The sequence below is a fragment of the Lepisma saccharinum genome, chromosome 16, assembly GCF_977018435.1.
Source record: "Lepisma saccharinum chromosome 16, izLepSacc3.1, whole genome shotgun sequence".
NCBI classification, from domain to species: domain Eukaryota; kingdom Metazoa; phylum Arthropoda; class Insecta; order Zygentoma; family Lepismatidae; genus Lepisma; species Lepisma saccharinum.
The window spans coordinates 2271910-2295611 of NC_139244.1; the positions used below are offsets into that span (position 1 = coordinate 2271910).

Sequence of the window (23702 nt, forward strand, 5' to 3'; positions counted from 1 at the left end):
ATGCTCAGACTCTTGCTTGATTTTCGTTATTTACCGTCGCTTTCTGCTACTTTTCGGTAATGACGACGATGAGGATGAGTCATCCATCATACAATGAAATTGATTGAAGGGCACTCACAAAGAACAGACGTACCCATGCCGGGATTCGAACCCAGGACCTTTGGCTTTGTAATGCGGTATGCTAGCCACGGAAGTCGGCTATATATTCTTCAATGTTACTCGCAAAATTATCGCACATGCGTTGTGTTTTTTCTGAGTTTAGTGGGAAGTGCATTTGAATTACAATGATGTGGAGGACATCATGTAGATTTAGTTACATGTTTTGATTAGCACGTTTGAAAAAATCCTGATAATGTGACAAAGTTGTCCAATTTATTTTCAAGCCGGCTGTTAAATAAATTAGAAACTCGTCATCTAAACTCACCAAGATCCGCTACAGGAACCTGTGAACTACAAATTTCTGAAAATTTGGCAAAATTGTCTGGCAACCCTGAAGCAATAAAGCGACCGGATGGGAAGACGATAATATTGACATTTACTGTTTCTTCGTTTTCCATGGAAAAGTGAAGCCTTTTCGGTGGTTGTGTGCTGTAGTTGTGCATTTTTCGTGATGACCGGTATGGAGAAAATCTTTGTGCGAAGATTTTCTGCCAGAAGTCTGGATGAAAAAATAAACATAAAAACCTAGATCGAATTTGAATCTAGAACAAGTGTCCAAGAAAGGAGGTCGTGAGTATTCACTCGCAAATTTCGCGTCGAAGGACAGAAGGATGCATTTCAGTTACAAGCATGTCTGAAGAAGATTTCTGGTAAGTTTGAAGTTTTTACTGTAGAGCTTCTGGTAATGCAAATATCACCTTTCCAGTGATATACAGGGTGTCCGAGAATTCTTTCCCTGATTACAAACTTTATTCATATCGGCTATGTAACGTAAAGATGGGAAAGTGGTGCCACAATGTTGGAAAACTAACCACGTTTTTTTTGTTCCAGGGTTCAGTAACGTGGCTGTAGTGTCCATAAAACCGGAAATATTCACAAATCAGGAAAAAGCTCAGTGTGTCATCTGGTATCACGAGACCCGGTCACCAATAACAGTGCGGAGGAACTTTCAAACAACGTATGGAAAGATGCCGCCCGATGTTGAGAGCATTAACCCTTTCGGCGCGGAGAACGTATATACTGTATATATATATATATATATGTTTTCCCCTTTTGCGCTCAAATCGCGGATAACATATATATACGTTCTTCGTTTCTGAGTGTTTATGAAAATTCTGGCTTGTTTCTATGTGCCTTGGCGATTGTTTCGCTGCAAAGACTGAATATTTTAGTACATAACTTGACCGGAAGGTGCAGCACAAGTCTGGTTTCTTTAATGTTCTTATATGTTTAAGAGTGACGCCTGTTCTGTGCGTTTTGTTGAGTTCTCACAACGGCCTCCAATGCTATCCCAGGTTGTTCCCGGCGGATATATGTGTTAAAAATGTAATTTGATTGATACAAAGCAATGGTATTCTGCAAACAAGACATCTAGGGTGATTTTCATTAAAAAAAAAAGAAACAGCTAAAACTAATCAGCCGTAAGTGTATGCCACCTAATGGCGCCCAACAAGGGCTGAACGTATTCACATATACACCTCCTTTCACAATATACATCAAACATCTAGACACTTACATTAGACATCAGAAACTTCATACACTATGGTACCACTATTTACCAACATAATATTTTGACAATTTACACTAATTACATCTCTTCTTCTGAAATTTCACAAATCATTTACCTAAGTACTAGTTCCTTTGTGCGTCATGGGATGCTTTGAAGACTATTACACGAAAGTGAACTTCTTTTGATTCAAAAACTATAACGTAGCATATGTTTGGATGCCATAGTAAACTGAACTCCTCATTTCTTCATACAACATATTTGTTTTTATGATGAGCTGATATTTACATTTCTTACTCATATTGTAATTGTTTTTGGTTTGCAACACTGACGAAATTATAAAATTATACCACATAAAAATATAAAAAAGACCTTATTTGGATGAATATGTATCATTCGTTGATTTTTTTTTAAAAAAATAAATGATAATAATTTTTTTAGAAATTTTTATTATTATTATGATATGGCAACACTGATGCTTGAAGACAATTCTATACTCTTTTGTAAACTTTAGTATTTTGTATTCAAACACAAAATTGAGGGTCTGAAGATATACTTGTATGCCAATGTCAACTTTATTTCATGTATGCTTCATGCCATCTTTCTTTTCCCACATGAATAGTAAATTTACTATTTCTCGTTATGTTGAAACCGCTTAACGTGTCCGATGTCAATGTAATCGTACTTAATAATAAATAGTAATTGATAAATAATAAATGAAAATGTTACCTTACTGTAATGAATATCCATAATCCACTGGATACTTGGAAAAATAAAGAGATCTGTAGGAACATTTGAGATTTTGAAATATATTTTGGGATGGCAACACTGACGTTTGAGGAAATGCAGATAACGTTTCTGTACGATAACTTCTATCCCTTAGTATTTTGAATCAGTGTACAAAATTTCATGTCTATATAGCAAATAGTAACAGAGCGATTAATTTTCACAAAAGGGTCAAAAATCATACGTTGGCTGTGAACTTTCCCATTATATCCATACGCGCCGTGTCACGTACCAGTTCCGACGACACAATGAAAAATGCAAGGAACAAATGTTTCCCGAGAGCAACGATACATGGGAGCGCGCCATATGAACAAAAGCAGAGTTCACTGTAGAAACTTGGAGCGGAGAAGAGCTATTATATATATTATAGTAAATGCAAAATACAGAAAGGAAGAGTATAAAAATTATAGAAGGAGTTAATAAAATGTTGTTAATAGCCAATTAAGATAAATAAAAACATGCTCGTATATGAAACAATTAGGAAAGTTAATAAGTGAGCAAGTGAATTCAGAAATTGTATGTCTCTCCTTTTTGATCCTAGTGATCAAAATTTGTTTTAATACCTCTGGCGAGGAGAACATCGTCAGCTTTTGTATTTGTCCGTACCTCGGTGGCGCTGTGTCAAATTAGACGCCCCGAAGCACTTACGGTTGCGCTTCTTATTAGACGCTCTGGGCCATAGGCAGCACTTGCTGTTAGCGATCCTTGGCTATTCCCCTTTTGGTTGTTACATAGGAGGTGGCGCTATTGTCAGTTTAGACGCCCCTAATCTTTCTATAAGTATAGCTTGTGAAGCGGGGAAAGCGAGCGCATATATGTAATGAATGAGATAACGCTTTAAAAGGAAAGAAAAAAAATAGATGAAAGAAAACAAGAAGAAGCCCTTTCCTAAATAGAAAGGAGGAAAGAAGAAGAAGTATTTTCCAAAGATAGAAGAAAGAAATGAAGAATAAGCCTTCTCCTAAATAGAAAGAAGAAATGAAGAAGAAGCCTTTTCCAAAAATAGGAAGAAGATAAGAAGAAGAAGCCTTTTCCTAAATAGAAATAAGAAAAGAAGAAGAAGCCTTTTCCATAATCAAAGAAGAAAAGAAGAAGAAGCTTTTTCCAAAAAATAGAAGGAAGAAAAGAAGAAGACGCCTTTTCCCAAATCAAAGGTAAGAAGGAAGAAGAAGCCTTTTCCCAGAAATTACGAGAAGAAACAAGAAGAAGATTTCCTTTCAAGAAGAATATAACCGACGTAAATTTGGAATATATATATATATTTCAATGTATATACAAGCTTCGTTATATATTTTCGCTGTATTGTGTACAGTTTTCAGAATATAGATCCGCATTTAACTATATCTTCTTGTTTATAAAACGCTTTCTTATTTGGAATTCTCGAATAAAGAACCTATCTCCTGAGATTAAGATATCTGTAGCCGTGGTAAAAGCTTATTTTAAGAAGTGCACTAGAGGGACGTTGCAGCCGAAAGGGTAAAGTCGTGGTATGACAAGTTCAAGACCACAGAATCTGTTGCTAACTTACCGAGAAGTGGCCGAACCATCAACCTCAGCGATTTCAAACACCGTAAAATATCAGCCAAAAAGTTATCTTCATGATATCTTACACAAACGTTTATTGTTTCGTGCATACAAAGTGCAAATTGTACAGGCTTTGTTGCCTAATGATACGAGGGGACACACTGAGCTTTTTCCTGATTTGTGAACATTTCCGGTTTCCTGGACACTGACACTGCTGCACTACAGCCACGTTACTGAAACCTGGAACAAAAAAACTTGGTTAGTTTTCCAACATTTTCGCACCACTTTCACATCTCTACCTTACAATAGCGGATATGAATAAAGTTTGTAATCAGGGAAAGACTTTTCGGACACCTTGTATTTATTTTGGTGCCTTATTTCACATACCAATTAGTCATGTTGGACAGGAAACTTCTCTGTGTAACTTTTTTACTAGAAATTTTCACGATCGATGCACGTAAATATTCGTCATTGTGCTTGTCAAGTTGTGTAAAAATTAATATCCCTTCTTCTGATTTTTTCCCTGTTAAGTTAAAAAATGCTACGACTAAATCTGTTACAATTCTTTTTCTTCTTCCATCTTCTTCGCATTACTGTTAAATATTATTAATTTATTATAATATGTGCAAACGTGCAAAACATGATATTCAGTAAACACGAACATATCAATTTCTTAATCACGTTGGCTGTTATACTAAATTCATCATTTAAACTCACATTACTAGTAGAGCAAATTTGTGAGCTATCGACCCTCCACTTTGTTTGTTTCACCACGAGCCGCCACTGGTCATGTCCAGGCCAAGATTCGAATCCTGGACCCATAGCATCGTAGTGCATTGTGCTAACCACTCCATCACTGAGGCCTGCATATCCCAAATTGTTAAAGCAAGGAGTGAAATTACTGTTTTTGAACAACTCAACATTTCAAATTACTGCGCTTTGAACAAACGTTAAAAGGAAACATAGAAGATAATGGCTGTTAGTGTTGCCCACGAGACGAGATTTTGGCCTGTCTCGTCTCGTGGAAATGCTGTCTCGTCTCGAAAATATTCGTTTGTCTCGGGACACATGATCAATCTCGTCTCGTCTCGAATTTTTAAAAGCCTGTCCCGTCTCGTCCCGTGGGCAACACTAATGGCTGTTTCTTGGAATTTTTAGTTAATCTGTACTCAAGGTCGTCCATGACCACTTTCTCCCACCCCGAGCGGGAAACATACTGTAGGTTACTTACTGGATGTAAATATTTCAAGCAGAATCCGAACTACTAATAAATACGAAAACAAACTGATTCCATGGAGCTAGTTGAAGTAAATAAAGGTGAACTAGAGTTCGTGTAAAGAAAGCTGCGTGGTGGGCATTTCCGTCCAGATGACAAAGATCCTCAAACATGGCGGCGGTGCGAATCCTGACGTCACATGAAACCCACCTATAGACGGTGTGAAAGGCGGAGCTACTGCATGCGCACTCGTCCGGCCCGCTTCGAACATCCGGATACGTTGACAGTGTTATAGGCGTTAATGTTAAAGGCGAAATGGAGATTGTTTTACAAGGAAAAGGGGTGTCAGCTGTGTAGCATATGATTACACAGTTCAATCGGGAAAAAAATTATTAAGACAAGTATCACTTCGTAGGTTTCCGAAGCACATACCGAGAATAAACTTGTGGATACAAGCGGAGCAAGAAAGGATTGGTACCCGGCACAAAACAGTGGATCTGTCTGTGGTGATGTGCTGAAAAACACGTCTCTATGGTAGGTTTCAGACCGAAGCGACACAGGGGCTTCACACTGAAGTGACAAGCGACACAGGACCGTTTACTTTATAAGGAAGCATTCACGACGCATGGGCTACCAATAGACCGAGACAACACGATGCACTCCGTTTGGAGTTTGAGCGACACTTGTCGTGTTGTTTTATTTTGAAAGGTTGTATTGATTACTGATGGTTTGTTTCCAAGAGATGCGTGTCGCTTCGGACTGAAATATCTCTTAGGAAGATTTCAGACAGAAATACAAATAACAAGCGACACGAGACCCAAGCAAGCATTCACCATGCACGCGAAAGCAACGGATCGAGGCCACACCACACGGTATAGAGAAAAGGTCTCTGTTGTTTGAGCATGCGTGATGAATGGTTTGCTATAGACAGAATGCTTCTGTGTCGCTTGTCTCTTCGGTGTGAAATCCCCATTCGCACTATGGTGTGAAACGTTGCTGCTGATTGACTCGTTCCCAAGCGACATGTGTCGGCTGTTGCTTGTCGCTTCGATGTGAATGCTCCCTTACTGTTTGAATTATATTCGTGCAAGCAAAAGTGGCCTGTAATTCCTGTTATCCCTCAGGCGCCAAGGCGAAATTGAAGGCACATATATACTTACAAACTGATGATATTGTTGATGTAGCTACGCTGAAGTGAATCCTTCACAACAAATCTGCAGAAGTAATGAGTAATGCAAATACTAGCATTCTATTTCCCTCACTTTTCCAATTACAAAATAATTGAATATATTCAAACTTTTGTACGTTTTGAGTTCGTTGTGCGTGTACTGCCCATGTTACATGTCTGCATGTAAAATTTATAACTGGCGGCCACAAAGACACGATGATTTTTATTAATCTGCTCTGCAGTTGATCATCCAATATATTCAACAAGACCACTCCTTCATGGTAAAACTTGAGCAAATCATTATAGTCGCACAACTGATGAAAGCAAGTGCTCATAACTTACTTCGTATACCACGGTTTCTGTATTGGAAACAACAGGGACTGGCCTAAACCGGGCAAGACCGTCACCAATGTTTATGTTTACATTTTTAACAGGGTCTCCGGTCTATATATATTATAAGTTTAGCCTTCGGAGTTTCTCGTGCTTTCTCCGATTCCAACAGCCGCTGTTGAATTAATTATTGTATTATCGACCCGTGGCGGCTACGGACGACTAGTGTTGCCCACGGGACGAGACGGGACAGGCTTTTAAAAATTCGAGACGAGACGAGATTGACCATGTGTCATGAGACAAACGAATATTTTCGAGACGAGACAGCATTTCCACGAGACGAGACAGGCCAAAGTCTCGTCTCGTGGGCAACACTACCGACGACCATAAACATGCTATATTTTGCCCCGTTTGAGCTACCCTACCGTTGCGCTTTCATGTATTAATTCTTAGTTTAAGGAGAATGTAATTTTCGGAAACTTGTGACTTGCTACATGATCTTAAAACATTACTGAACCCATTTTAAGTAGGTAGTGTCTGCTGCCACGTTATTTTTCTGCTGGAACCTCAAAAAAGATGCGCGTGGCAGTAGATAATATCAACTAAATGACAACATGGGTGGCGCCGCCACCAGAAACGTTTGTCAATGAACAGCGTTAGAATGTTAGAATAATTGCTCATTAATGTCATGTTAGAATAATTGCTCATTAATGTCGTCTTGGGCTTGTGAAACTTGCTTGTTGTTTGGTGCACTTGCTTGAACTGGCAAGTGTCAAAAACATATGTCCATGGTCAAAAAGTGCTGACAACTGCACGGGGTCAGTGCATTTGTCTTTGATTTCTATCTGCAACTTCTTTCTCTACGGAAATCTATTTGCTGAAGTGATATATGAAAGGTGAGTAGATAAGACTAACTTGACCAATATCATTGCAAGAAATTTTGTCATAAAACCTCGTGCTCATGTGGAGTGATTGAGAGCCTTCACTTTTTCTTTATATCAAGACTTTTTATTTTGGGTTCATTGAAAATCTTTGAGTTATAAATGCACAATGAATGTTTATTTTTGACACTAGCTTGCTACAATATACAGTTGCCGACCAAATAAAATCATTTGACAACCAGAAGAAAAATGAACATAGTAATTTTATAGGGAATGTAGCAACTCGTGAAAGGATGTTCTATAAAAATTGCAAAAATATATGAAGAGTATGAACTAGTCAAAACTGATTTCTTCATTTTTACACAAAGTACGGAGCGAATTGACAATATAGAGAAAGTCTCCAATTTTGTTAATTTATGGAGCGAATTTACAATATAGAGAAAGTCTCCAATTTTGTTAATTTTCGGTATACTAACTAATTTTGACCTCCTAATCACGAATCTTTTGAAAAAATCGGGGGTCACGTCTGAAAATTTGAAGAAAAGCCGATTGAATTTTTTTATATATATATATATAGGTGTATATGCGTAGTTTTACGAACGAAAATGTAATCTCCTGTCATTGTGTCCAACCACGCCGTTGTTTTACAAGAAAATGATGGAGCGAATTGACAATATAGAGAAAGTCTCCAATTTTGTTAATTTTCGGTATACTAACTAATTTTGGCCTCCTAATGAGAAATCTGTTGTAAAAAACCGGGAGTCACGTCTGGAAATTTGAATAAAAGCAGATTGAATTATTTTTTATATATAGGTGTATATGCATAGTTTTACGAACGAAAATGTAATCTCCTGTCATTGTTTCCAACCACGCTGTTGTTTTACAAGAAAATGATGTATGATGTTCAATTCTACTACGAACCCTATTTTTTCGATGAATTTAGGGGTGAAATGAGTGCTAATGGAACCCAACCTTACCTTGTGTGAATGGTTCACGGGGCTACCCGTGGATGGTTTTTGGGGCTAACGTCAATGGTTTGTGGGGCTACCCGTGGTTGGTTTGTGGGGCTAACAAACAATGTTTCATCAAAATGTACAATTTCCAGACGTGACCACCGGTTTTTTACAACAGATTCGTGATTAGGAGGCCAAAATTAGTTAGTATACCGAAAATTAACAAAATTGGAGACACTCTATATTGTCAATTCTTACCGAAACTACTTACGCGAATCACTTTCTGTAGCATTGTTGAAGTTCCCGAATGTATTTTCTGTCATCTTTTCATCTTTTTTAACAATAATTCATGGTTTTATCTATAAAAACATGGTTAAAATTTGCTATCCATCAGACACCTATAACTTCTTCGTTTTGTCAATTCTTCACATTCGTACTTACCTATCTGCTTCGTGGAACATTCCCTAAGATGTATTGACGTTTTTTTTGATCAAAGTAATTGCAATTTTTCACATTACGAGTACTTCTTTCGGTAACGGCTCAGATTGTTTTATGATTTCTCCTAGCACAAAGACTAATTATCGTAGAATTTTGGAAATCATTGTCACACGAAATTTGAACCTTAAAGTAATGAGCACTATTTAGACTCGAAAAAGTTATTTATGTTGAAAAAAAACAAACTTGAAAATTACCTTACGCACTTCTCATGGACAAGTTATTCACAGTCTACAAGCGACAGTAAATATCAAAGCGTGGTAATGAATGTAGAAGTAAATCGGAACCTTAGAAGAATGCATTTAGGGACTTTATTTTAATGCTAAGGGAACCAAACCTAACCTGCCTAACCTAATCACGTAAGCATATATTGAACAAAACCTTGAGTAATCACCAAAACTCCGCAGTATGTGTTAACAGACGTACATCGAAATTGAACCATGTATAAATTGCATTCATAGCATGATGAAATCACAATAAAACAAAAGGAACTTGGGCCCTTCTTTCTCGTAGTCTTTTCGCTTGCCTGAAACACAATTTGGCGCATACACCTTCCTACATAATTGCGTGTCGTGCTTGTGTTTTGTCGATTTTCATTCGTTATGCATTGTTTCAACCTTCGGAACCCAAGAAATGCCCGTGAACAAAGTTCATCAGACTCATTTCTTTTTCATTTTTTTTTCGCATTCTTTTACAAAGAAAATTGTAATTTTTCGTGGTGCTATCTGTGAATCGTTTTTGGGGCTATCCATCCTGGAATAAGATTGAAAAAAAAAAAGCGAATATAAGGCATTAGTTTTCGGAATGGAAACTGTCGATTTTCGCGATCTTTTTTGTTTCACAACGAAATATATATATATTCCTGATACTACCACGACACCAAATTTTAACTATGTTTCCTAACCTAACCACGTGCCAATGGTTCGTGGGGCTAGTGCCAATGGTTCGTGGGGCTAGCAATGGTTTGCAATTATTTCCAATTTCTAGATCCTGATACTAACACGACACCAAATTTTAACTGTTTCCTAACCTAACCACGCGCCAATCGTTCATGGGGCTAGTGCCAATGGTCCGTGGGACTAGCACCAATGGTTCGCAATTATTTCTAAATCCAGATACTAACACGACGCCAAATGTTAACTATGTTTGCCTAACCTAACCACGTGCCAATGGTTCGTGGGGCTAGCGACACGCCATCCTTCTAATTCTCGTTTCATCCTTCTAACTGCTGGGAAGGGGAGGGCCAAGCAATGACTCATTTTTCCGTGTCGCTCTCGCGAATGTCAGATCGCTAGTTCCGAAAATGGACGAACTGCGGCTTGTTGTAAAAGAGGGAGACTTCGATTTGATAGTCATTACAGAAAGCTGGATAAAGGACGGAACACCACTATCTCTAATTAGTATACAGGGTTATGAAACGCTAACAAAAAATAGAACCAAGAAAAACTGTGGCGGAATTGTAGTTTTTCATAAATCTAACTTAACTGTTCGAACAATAGAGACGAAAGTAAATACTGAAGGCATCGAAACATTAACTTTGATTCTGAAGTACATGAATAAACAGTTTGGTGTATGTTCCATATACAGACCGCCCAATGTCCCATACACAAAACTTACATTGATCGAAGAATTAATATCCGAAATATATCCACTAGTTGATAATCTCTTCCTGTTAGGAGATGTAAACTGCGATTATCTCACCCCGAATAAACCAGAAACACGGTTTTTAAGATCGATTTTTGATTCATTTGGTCTAACGCAAATAGTTAATAAACCAACCCGTATCACCGAAAAAAGTAAAACGCTCCTTGACATCATAGCCGTTGACAATACAGAATTACTGTTTAAAACTGACGTCACTGTCCCAATCGGTAAATCAGATCACTGCGTTGCGTACGCTGATTTCTTGTTGCAGAAACCGGAACCTGAAGCGAGTTACGTTTATTGTAGAAATTTTAATACCTTCAACGAAGAAATTTTTGCAAAAGATATAACTGATGTAGATTGGTCAAAGCTTTACTCACTTGATGATGTTAATAATAAAGTAGAGTTTTTGACCTCAAATATACAAAATGTTTTTGACACGCACGCACCTCTAAAAATCGTAAAGCACAATAAGAAAAATGCACCGTGGATCACCAGTAATGTTAAATTGTTGATGAGAATCAGAGATAACGCGCTACGAAAGTTCAAACGTTCGAACAATCCAAGCGACTGGCAACAATATAAAGAACTCCGGAACTTTACAACAACTGTCATAAGACAAGAAAAGAAATGTTATCTTACCTTCAAATTTGGCGGGAAAAATTTAAACCGGAGAGAAACATGGAATGAGTTGAAACAATTGGGTATTGTTAACAATAAAAAGTCTCACGATAATACATTCTCTCTCATAAGTACCACTGAAGATTTAGATGCTGTTAATGACCATTTTGGTAAAATTTGCAATGAATCTGAAATTCCTCCTCCACTTAAGGCTCAGCAAATAAAGCATTTCGAGAACAAAACCTGTTCCACCGCTGAACAGTATTTTAACTTTACTGAGGTAACTGAAAAAGATGTACATAGAACTATTTATAGCATACGCTCAAATAGTTTTGGAGTAGATGGTATCAGCACTAAAATGCTCAAACTTTCTTTGCCTTATGTTTTATCTCCGCTAACGCACGTCATTAACTCCTCTCTTTCCAGTGGCGTCTTTCCTGAAATGTGGAAAGAAGCACGAATCCTGCCACTTCAGAAAAAGCAGATCGCCACTTCTTACAATGACTTTAGGCCTATCAGTCTTTTGCCTGTGCTATCTAAAGTACTCGAGAAAATAGTGCATTCGCAGACGTTAAACTACGTTAACACGAATAATTTACTGCCCGCGCTGCAATCCGGATTTCGTGAGAAACACAGCACAGCCACTGCTCTTGCTAAAGTTGTGGATGATATTCTCTATGCCATTGATAAACAGCAAGTCACTATTTTAGTACTTCTGGATCTCAGTAAGGCTTTTGACACTGTGCAGCATGACTTATTATTAGCCAAACTTAAATATTACAAGTTTTCTCCTTCAACATTAAACTGGTTTCAAACATATCTATTTAACAGACGTCAAAGGGTCGTATTACATAATTCACCATCTCACGTGTCTCAACCTATAACGCTGAAAGCAGGCGTGCCGCAAGGATCGAAATTAGGCCCCCTCCTCTTCACCCTTTACACTGCAGATTTGCAGCAAGTTATAAAATTCTTCACTCCACATTTTTACGCAGACGATACCCAGTTATATTTCTCAGATCACTATGCTTCGTTGGAACATAAGCTTCAGTCACTAAATTCTGACTTGAACAGCGTCAGTAACTGGTGTGTATCTAACGGTCTTAAAATAAATCCAGAAAAATCCACTTTCATGATCATTGGTTCTAATTATTCAAGGTCGTTAATTAAAAATATTAAGTTCGAGCTCAAAATAAACAATTTGCCCATTACCAGGAATAACACTGCCAGAAATCTTGGTCTGATTTTTGACGAAATTTTTGATTGGACAGAACATGTAAAGACGCAATGTAGGAAAGCTTATGGAACACTTAGGAATCTGAATCGTTTCCGTGACTTCCTCCCTGCGGAATGCAAGCTAAGACTCATCCAAGCATTAATCTACCCATTGTTCGACTATTGTGATAATGTTTACGGCCCTCAACTCTCGCAAAAGCTCAGTAAAAAAATACAAATGGTGCAAAATGCCTGCTCCCGATACATTTTTCAAGCAAAAAGATCCGATCATATTCTTCCATTCTTAAATAATAATCAGGTTCTTACCATGGCAAACAGAAGGAAGTTGCACTATCTCTGTTTTATACGCCGCATACTGACAGAAGGTAAACCGCAGTACCTGTTTGAGAAGATGCATTCCCGTAGGGAAATCCATCAGTATGTTACCCGTAAGCGGAACAACTTCGATTTACCCCATCACTCTACCACGGCCTACAAATCCTCTTTCTCCTTTTCGGCTCCCAAAGCATGGAATGCATTGCCTGTAAATATCGCTAGTGTAAAAAACCCATTATATTTTAAAGGTAAAATAAAAGATCTGCTGTTAATGGAACAATGGCAGAGTCGGGGCACATACTGAAGGTATCAAGTCACTCACTATAAGGAATTGTATTATTATTACTATTGTCTTTTTTATTCCTAGTTACACTTTTTTTTTTGCAACTAATTCCTATGTATTTTTTTTCTTTCTTCATTTTTTATTTTTATTATTATTATTATTATTATTTTACGTTTAGCTTACTGCTCCATAAGTTTATAATCATATCATATGTATTCTCATATTGACAAGGGTTAGGTGGCAGAGCAGCCCTTGGCTGAACCTCGCCCGCTGAATAAAGAAAATTTATTATTATTATTATTAACTCTCGTTGCAAACGCAGACAGTTCGAAACACTGGATACCGAATGAACATGAACAAAACACAATCACGACGAGTGATGCATGAAGTAGAAGAAGAAGACGACGCGTGATGGTGTACGAAGGTGTACGTGCCAAACGCTATTCTCCGTCGGAGAATTAATGAACAACATGAATTTCAGCTATGAAACATTCCCACATCACACAAAACACCTTCCCGATGTTAGACAATGCTACAGGAACTTATTACGGTAAGTAGTTTCTTTTGTAAAAATGAAGAGATGTGTCCGAAGCGTAGTTGATTAGTACCAAAAACATCGCAATTCCCGTTTCTTCAATGTACTTTCTCTACCTCAACCGGATGTTCCGTGCATTTGATGTAACCCCCTGTCACTGTTTCCAACCACCCCGTCTTTTTCCAAAATGATGCCGTGACCCCAAATTTTATCTATGCTTGTCTAACCTAACGGTGAATGGTTTGTGGGGCTACGTATTAGCATAATTTAAAACCCGGAAGTAGGTAATTTTTTTTTCGTTTACAAGGTTGGAAACACTGCATACCTACTCCAAGCACGACACGTGATGATTCAGAATGCTCGCGCCATATTGTGTGTCATGCAAGCGAAGAAAAGAAACAACAGTGATTACTCGTAACATGAAAAATTGAAGTTATCTTAGTGCGAAATTCATAATTACACCTTATACAATGTTCCGCAATTCACAATAAGTAAGTAGCAATGTTAAAAAGGACAAAATAAATGAGTTATAATTGTTTTGACTAGATCAAACTAGTAATGGATTTACAACCCCACCGACATGATTGATTCTCTTAAAAATTGGGGCAATCCAGAGTTACAGTGACAGTCACCTCGCAGATGCTGGAAAACACCTGGCAGGAGATCGAATTTCGTTTGGAAGATCTGTCGCACAACATGTGGTGCACACATGGAGATCTACTGATTACCATAAAAACTCAGTGAGTTTCTCTGTCTTTTTAAAGAAAAACTCATGTCAATAAACCTGTTTGTTGCTTAGTTATAAAACTTTCTTATTGGTAGTGTTGGTGCCGGACACCCTGTACTTAGTGGTGGAGTGGTCAGCCAGAGCGGTCTTAGGTTTGAATCCTTGGTAAGGCATTGTCTTCGTTCCATCATCTTTATTGCTGCAATTAACCCAAGAGGTAGAAAGGCAAAGTTAGATAACTGAAATAAAATAAGTATTTTCAAGTTGTATTTTTTGTATCAGGCATAACTTTGAGAGTAATAGTGTTAACTCCGATGTATTTTTTTTAGATTAATTTTATCACTAATTATTATTGAAGTGAAAAGTTACATGTATATTGAACATGTGCATTGTTACTTTACATTTTCATTGTGGCAGAATTAGATGAAATTAATCACATTTGCCTTAATTTTGCTTTTAATGGAACTTGCAGCTTCAGTAAGCATGAAGCAAATTGTAACAGACATTAGTTGAGCTCTGTTTTTATACTGGAAGCAAAATGTTTAATACAGTAGGGTGTCTGACTACCATGTGGGAGACCCGGGTTCAATTCCCTGGGTGGGTGATCAAAGGTCAGAACTTTTGTGGTCTTGTCCCTGCATAAAGCAACTCGGGGGCTCACCCAGCCTCAAATCAATGGGTACCTGGGGGCAAGGGTGGCTGGAGTGTGGTGCTGATCACATCACCACCAAAAATGAGCGAGATCAAGAATATGTGGGGCCCAACCCCCATATACCCTAATTGTGCCTTCGTGAAACTTGACCTTTACCTTAAATGAACTTTTCTTGTTTTTCAGAACGATGATCTCTGCAGCCGTACGATGGGAAGTTAATTTCACAGAGAGGTGATGGAGACCACACCCACTGCCAAAGCTGTCTGCATCATTACATGCCATTATGTTACTGTAAGTGAAATTACAACTGGATGAAGGTAATCGTGGAAATTTTTAAAAATATATTTTATTCAGCAAAGGCTGTGTCCGAAAGGTACAAAGAGCAGACTTGAAATATGTTCTTGACGAAAGCGACAAGAACACAAGCAATCGAGACCACAGTGTGGAGTACAGATTCTTGAAGGCTTGATCACACGACTTCTGCACTCGTTGTTAATTTGTTTGAAATCACGGAGGTAGAAAGACAGCAACACAGATTAAATACATGTTATAGGCCAGCAAATTATTGGTTCAAGTTCTAATGTATGTAAAAGAGAAAGAGAGAGTACGATGCTCTCTTTTTTCCCAAGACAGTTTTTCTTTTGCTCCCTCTTCTCCACCTTTCTTTCTTGTAAATGGAAGGAAGCAGTGGAGGTTTCAAGGGATCCGAAGGTAGAAAAGAATTTCTTCTCTCTCATACATTCTTCTTTCTCGACTGGGCCCAAGGAGGTTTTCTCCTCCTGCATACTTGCCTCTCTTCTGTTTTTTTCATCTCTCGCTAAAAACAGAAGAACCTTGTTTCCTCTCTTCTCTTTCACAATCTCCCCCTTTCTCTCTCCATTTCCCACGAGCTCCTCACCTTTCCTCCCTCGTTCCAGACAGGATAGCAAAGAGGAGAGAGATAGATACCTTTATTTCATCCTTATGTATGACCCGGAGGAATGGGGCAAATATATCTCTCTCTCTCTCTATCTCTATCTCTATCTCTCTCTCTCTCTCTCTCTCTCTCTCTCTCTCTCTCTCTCTCTCTCTCTCTCTCTCTCTCTCTCTCTCTCTCTCTCTCTCTCTCTCTCTCTCAGGGAAGTAAGAGAGAGACCTCAATAAAAAAGAAAATGAATGCAGTTTTCCTTCTCAAAACAACCCTTTTGTCCCAACACCTATACCCAAGCCTAGCTTCTCTTTTGGAAGAAGAGTAAAACTTTCTCAGGAACTTTCAAAATGCTATGCGATTTCAATGGTGGAAAACAAGTGTTTAAAACATGGGGAAAACAATGTGCTCTCAGTTTTATTTACTGATCCTATTTGTCGCTTCAGTCAAAGTGAAAATCTGAGGACTTTCACTTCCAGTGCACAACTTCAAGACCACACTGTGAGCCCATTCTCGAAGGCCTTGCACCTTTCGGACATGGCCAAACTTTCAAACTCTCTACAAGTCCTGTTAAACCATTTAAGTTGCATTGATGATGAGCAACAGAGACTGCAGATTAATCATCTCTACTGCGTTGGCTGATATAAAACTGTAAGCATTGTAATCAAAAGTTCTTGGGTTAAATTCTAGGTCCAGTCTGTTAGCCTGTCTGAGTGCAACATGGATTTAAAACAAATTATTTGAATGTACAATTGTAACATTTGTCAATGTTTCAATTAACGAATACAAAGGGGTAGTTGACGTATCCTAATTTATGCGAAGTTATGTTAAGGAATGTGCAGTGATGTCTGGACACATTTTTCGCCCGTTCGAAATATCGAAACAATGCGAATTTGGCATAAAATGTAAATTGTTGGCGTTTTTAGCGATTTTTGTTTTTAAAGAAATGTCCTAAAACAACGAAAAATTCCATGAAATCCAACATTCTTGTCTTTTCTAGGCCATGCTTTGTGTACATAGAACATGCAAATTTTCCAACATTTTACTCAAGAGTAAACTGTAGAGTTATACGTCCATGGAATAATTCCAACAGACACATTAAATCATGTATTTGCCACGATTTTTTTAACTTCTATCAAAACCATTTGCATGACAGAGCAAAGTGGCAGGGTTCTAACAGAAGATCGAGTGCGTATCTACAGTCACACGGGAGCCACTTCTTCGTATTTGTCGCATGAGATATGTTTTGAATTACCAAGCTAAGTGCACACCATCGGCATTTGTCGAGTGAGTAATAATGGAGCACAGTCGTTAGGGTGTCTGACTACCATGCGAGAGACCCAGGGTCGATCCCCTGCGGGGGAGAACCGGGATGTTTTCCACATATTCAAACTGCTCCGGCACCCACCCAGCATCATATGAAGCTGGTACCTTGAGGAAACTTTTGAGGGATAAAGGTAGCCTGGAATGTGGTGCTGATCACATCACCCCCACCTTCATCCATGATCAAGAAAGTGTGGGGCCCTAACTCCACACCCCTATACACCTTCATGGCAAAGTGCAGGGGAGTACTTTACTTTTACTTCCTCAAAAATCTGTTCCAACATATCAAACTGTCACGAAAATACGTAGACCATGTGACCTACAATTTAAAATAATAGTTTAAAAGCACAATGGAGTATTAAGTTTCGGTATATTTGGCAGATAAATGTTCTAAAACAAAATCGCGAATTTTGGGAAACATAACGCTAACAAGTCAAAAAGATAATTCCAATTTTTGGTGCCATAATATATCGGTATCTGTCACGTGAGATTGATTGATTTTAATTTTTTGGGTGCATCGCCACTTATGGTCATTATGCACCCTTCAGTATATACGGGGAAAATTCCATTATCTAAAATCCTTACCTTAAAATTTAAAAAAAGGGGTATGGAAAATAACTTTCCCAAAATAACTTTAAAGATATCAAACTCTCACGAAGAGGCGTAAGCGATGTGACTTACAATTTGAAACAGTAGTTTAAAATCAGCATGAAGGGATAATTTCAGATATTTGCCAGAAAATGCGCTAAAATGAAAATGTGAATTTTGGGAAAAATAACACCGTATAGTAAAAAATAAGAAAATACACCAATTTGAAAAAAAATAACAAAATATCAAGGTCCCTACTGATTAGGCATAAATAAAACAAGAATACAGTTGTAATTTATTGCATTAGTAACAGTGAGTCCTAACCTAATTTTCGTCATAATCACAACCGTTGTTCTGGCATTTGTAGTAGCATGGCACTAAATTTTGTATGCCCATGGTATATGTGTCTGACAGCAAAGACTGGAACTCTCTCTATCGCAGTGTAGCTGTCAAATCCTTGCCCTGCCAGAAACCTCTTCAGTTAAACAAAGAGATGAAAGTCGGTACATTCAAGGCCAGGGCTGTACAGGGAGTGGTCCAAGATCTCTCACCTGAAGTGATGCAAAGGGCCCATGTGTACTCATCTGTATGGGGTTGTGCATATTCGATTGGCCTTCCGTGAATTGTCTGCACCATCGTCTGACCACACTATCACTCACGACGTCTGGTCTGCACACCTCACACGATTGCTGGTGGCTCTGTGCTAAATTCTGAGCGTGCAATGTAGGCTACATCGCAGTCAGTGGGAGACTGTATGAGAGCTGCAATCTTTAACCTAGAACTGTCCTAAAACGGCTGCTTTGCAACTGTACCAGATTACAGCTACATGCCACTTCTTCCTGCCTGCTTGTGTGTGTGTCTATCTCTGACCACTAGTGCTGCGTATAGGCACCATTGGAACTTTTTTCAGGATGCCCTTCATATATGAAATTTCAGAAGCTTTTATTATTAGAGTGTTCCTGCTTTAATGTGTGGTTAGCTAAATCAGGTACCTATACAATGCAATTCTATAAATTCCTTGCGTTAATTTTCTAATACCTACATACCCTTTTCGTCAGCATTAATGGTATAACTGCATGTTGTCAGTTTCACAGTACTTCACTTGGATATACTGTACTGAAGCAGAAATCCCATTCATAATGTAAGGAAATTTTATTTTGTTTGATTCAATTGTTTCACTTATATGAAAGAGTTAAGTTGTTTGCTTTACAGAGAAAAGAGAAGTAGCTTTATGCATTGAAAAATGAGTCCACACTCATGGTTCTTGCAAGCAGAGGGTTCCATACCTCAGTGGAAATATCAACATATAATACCGAGAATGTATAAGGAGACTGGTAAATTACAAATTGTATTTCTTAATCAATCACTCTTCACTCTTATCTCATCAAGTATTTTATTTTTAACTTACTGGTTATGACAAAATTCCGTAATCCTTCCCTAGCTTGTGAATTGTAATAATTTTCCAAATTCACTATTTTGCAGTTTGAATTCAAATCATAGAGAATAGAGAAATTAAGTCAATTTCATAGAAGATAATATTGGTACTTAACAAAACCATACGTGGATCTGTATGAGTTTATTATTTCCATTTGTAAAAACATCGATTTAGTTTAGTTTGTAATTGTCAGGGGAAAATGTAAATTTTGTCCTGGAAAAGTCAGGGAATTTCATTTCTGCTTGTTTGTAGCCAACCTGATTGAGTGAAATCAATAAAACATCTGATAATGTATTAGGGGAAATGCCGAAAACTAAAAATATTGAAGTGATGCTATTTTTTCTTTACAAAGGTAATATTGCTAGAAATACCAATGCATTACAAATAAAACAAGCAATATGAAGCTTTCACCATACACAATCATTTTATGCATTTTTGTTAAGTTCGTAAATAGGGCTGAAAGTTTGCTAAGTCTCTTTTTTCTTGTTTTGTTTGTAATGAATTCACTGATAAAACACAAACACTGTTCACCATCAAGAAGAATTAATTGGGAAATTGAAAGAATGATATTTGAAGCCATGCAAACAAATACCTGCGTTTGTCTGTCAAGTGGTATAGCATAATGAAAGTGGATGCCAGATTGTGGCAATATACATCAGTTTTAGAAAAATGTACATGAAAATACAAAGTTGCATTTTGCAATGTTAATAAGTAGGATCAAACATCAGCCATATTTGGCCCAACCGACTTCCGTGGTGGACTGGTCACCAAGGGTGTGCTTTGCGAGTGTCCCTTCATCATATCATCACTCACCGCCTTTGCAATTAGCCAAAACTGACAGAAAGCAAAGTAAAATAAACTAAAAGTCTGTGAATGGGTTTAGATTCAAAAGGGAAAAATGATCCATTTTGTTCTTAATGATGTACACTGCTCGTTTTTCCAAGTTAAACTTATAAAAACCCATATTGCATTCAAACCAACCTTAGAATTTCTTTTGTGGCAGCACTGCAGAATTTCTCATGGTGTTTTCATCAGGCAATATCTGATTTTTAATGATATTTTTTATGGCTGAGCCGGTGCTGATGCATTGGTATTGGTATCGGAAAGTATCGGTTGGAATTTATTTACCAATAGCTGCAGATACTTTTCCGGCATTTTGGTCTTTTACCAACTCCCCAAAAATGCTGTGCGATACTTTCGCGGAGTCTATATATCCTGGAAATTATGCAAAATTCGAAGTTTCTTTTTTTATTTTGCACCAGTTTTGTTTGTAAAAACTGAATTTCGTGATAACATGTAATTCAATATTCGGATGTAATTATTGAATATTATAAAGGTAAAATATTGGTAAATTGATATGTATGATTAGAGTGGTACAACTTTTTAATTATTATAGTTTTCACCATCGGCATCTGTGGGAATTGGTGAGAGTATCATCATCAGTGTCGGTTCAGCCCTAATTATGTGGTATTTACACAATTATGATGCATGAATTTTGTATTTCATTTGTGCAATTTGAATGTACCCATGTGTTATTTTTAGTAAAACAAAGCATCTGTTTCTGCTAAAGTTTTATTTTATAGACAATGTTGAACTTGTGTTGTAGAGTTTCTCATGATGTAGGAGTTTGTAATGTGGTTTTGTTTTTCACCTATATACAGTGTATGTTGTCTGAGAAAATAAAGTCAATATTACATGCAGGCATCAGATTCTTGGAACTCTTGACTCACTTAAGCTTGTGAAAAGTGCTGTGGGAAGTTCTGAAACTGCTGCAAAAGGAAAAAAAAAGTGCTTGTTTGAGCTCCATTGTCGATATAATTAGATTTGGATCAGAACAGAAAATTATAAACTATTTCACATTCTTCCAGATACTTTGTATGGTTGTCAACACTGCTCGTGATTACATAAGAGATTGCCAGTGTTGTGGAATCATTGAAACACACGTCCTATTGCTATGGATCTGCAGTGGTCTAGTTGGTAGGGTGTCCCCACATCAAGTAGCTCTGGGACTGCCCCAGCCTCAACTAAATGGGTATCTGGGGTGAGCAGTAAAGGTAGCCAGAGCATGGTGCTAATCATATCACCTCCAACATGGCTGAGATGGATAGATACGTGGGACCCTACCCCCATATCCCCCTATATACTAGGTGGTATCACAACGTTTCGAGACTAGATTGGTTTACGAGAAAGTACTTTATTTATCTACTTTTACACACTGTCACCTTCCTCTTGCACAGCAATACAGCATTCCTGCCATTTCTGGAATGTGTCCTGGAAGTCTTCTTTTCGAAGCGTGTCAAGCACCTTCTGCAATTCAAGCTGGGCCTTCATCTTCGGAAAGAGGGCAAAGTCTGCAGGAGTCAAATCTGGTTCCATATGACACACTGACAATGGCAGCAATGTTGTGGATTGTTCTCCTGGCGATCCTCATGCACAAGTTGCCGAATGGTGTCAACATTTTCGAGGGTTGCGCTCATTGAAGGACTTCCTGATATCTGGTTTTCCAGTGATCTTATTCAGCTCTTGAAGCTTGTGTGTCACTCAAAACACCTCGAATGACACCGTTGCAGCATCCGTGCAAACTTGCCGAATCATGTCAAGCGTCTCTGTGGCAGATTTGCCCAGTTTCATGTAGAATTTCATGTTTGCTCTTTGTTCTAACTTGCTGTCCATGATGAAATGGCAGACGTGGTAGCGCACATGATCAGAATTGCTCCAGTTGCACAGCATCTGACATACACAGGATGATGTATTTTGACACACTGACTCACGAAGGTCGTCGCTCCCTGAGACTGTGCATGCAGCCTCGTGCTGCCATCTGTTGGTGTGTTACAGAACTGGTCTAGAAACTTTTTGATACCACCTTGTATGCCTTGTGACATGGTGCAAAGTGCATTTGGAACTTTACCTTATTCGTATAATTACATTCCTTTTGGCAGACAACCCAGATAATGGTAAGAATCGAGATGCAAGGTTGTTTGTCGAGTAGGGTGTATGTTGTAGGAATTGCAGCATGTTTTTAATTAAATAAGCCCCAAAGTGGCAATGTTCTTGTGACCCTGTCTACTTCACAACTTAGAATAAATTATGTGTTGATTGCAATGGTTAATGGACCAAGTTTACAATAAAAATATGAGACTTCTGTTTTACTACATGATACTAGATTATATTTGCAAAGAAATGTATGTTGGTAACGAAACAAGATCAAATGTATTACTGGAAGAAATATTGCTTTGCTGTAAACAGTATGCGTATTCTGTCCAAGTACATTGAGGTTAGTGCAAGACATATTGACATAACAGTTTGTCATATTCAGCAAATGGTGCTTGGCTGAGTTAACTTCAGATAATTGCTGAAGTGGTTAGGTGCACACTGGCATAGCAACACAAGTTAAGTCCGTAAGACATGCACACACACGGTGGACGTTTGGTTTCATGTAATTTGGAGCCGGACCCTGTGGCAGAGTGGTTAGCACATCGTGCTGCGACGCCAAAGGTCCCGGTTTCGAATCCCACTCGGGCTTGGTTGTTTGTGAATGTCCATTCATCACTCATCCCCATCTTCGCAAATTAGCCAAGAGGCACAAAACTCAAAGTAAAATAAACTAAGTCAATCAATCATGTAATTTGGAGCCTTAAACAGCACAATGTGCTCTGGGAAGCTAGTACAGTTTAAAAGTCTCGCATACCAAATCTCTTACGTATTCAATGTTTTGCAGGTTCAGAACTGGGGTAGAGTTGCATCAAGTTATCGGATGGCTGCATTGACTGACCTGCTTCTCGATGAACACTCAGCAGGTAAGAGCAAGTTTTAATTTATTAACTGTGGCATGAATAATTTTAGTTTTGGTATTTTATAGCAAATAATGTTTTTGTTGCATGTGAAAGAATTAAGGGGGAGGTACAGTTTTGCATAAGGTGTTTGCATAAGGTGCATTTTTATTTCAGAACTAAGTGGTGAGTTTGTCCTCGCATAAGTTCAAAATAGACTTTTTTTCTTTCAAGAACCTTATGCATTTTTTAAGGGCAAAGAAAATTACATTTTGGTTAAACCTGTGGTTTGGTATTTTGAAAATGCTCTTTATTTAACCTTTCGTCCATGTATATCGAGTTTCAAAATTAATCATAAACCAGTCAAAAAATGTAATTCAAATGAATTCTAGCTTTTTGTGCCAAGAGAACAAAACTGGACCACTCCCTTCTTCTCATAGGATAATGTTATGTTTGGTGAAATCCCAGTTAAATTTCAAGGAAAAATCTTCAGAAAAAATATAGAGGAAGGGGAACTCCTCATTGTAAGAGGATTCAAAGTTTGAATCAAAATCAATCAAAAATGATTTTTTTAGATGTTACATTTCTCCTTTGCCAATCGAGGACATGCACTGAATGGGACTGTGAAAACCACCCATTACACATTA

The 23702-nt window shown here is 38.0% G+C and overlaps 1 long non-coding RNA gene across 1 annotated transcript in view; it reads left to right on the forward strand.

Moving 5' to 3' along the window:
• The first annotated feature begins 13536 nt into the window (after nt 1-13536).
• The window catches only part of LOC146000139 (uncharacterized), a 31698-nt gene continuing 21532 nt past the window's right edge, over nt 13537-23702 (forward strand). The window contains exons 1-3 of the long non-coding RNA XR_014443479.1: nt 13537-13668; nt 15216-15323; nt 23004-23082. This is a non-coding gene — a long non-coding RNA (uncharacterized LOC146000139). The remainder of the gene's footprint in view (nt 13669-15215; nt 15324-23003; nt 23083-23702) is intronic.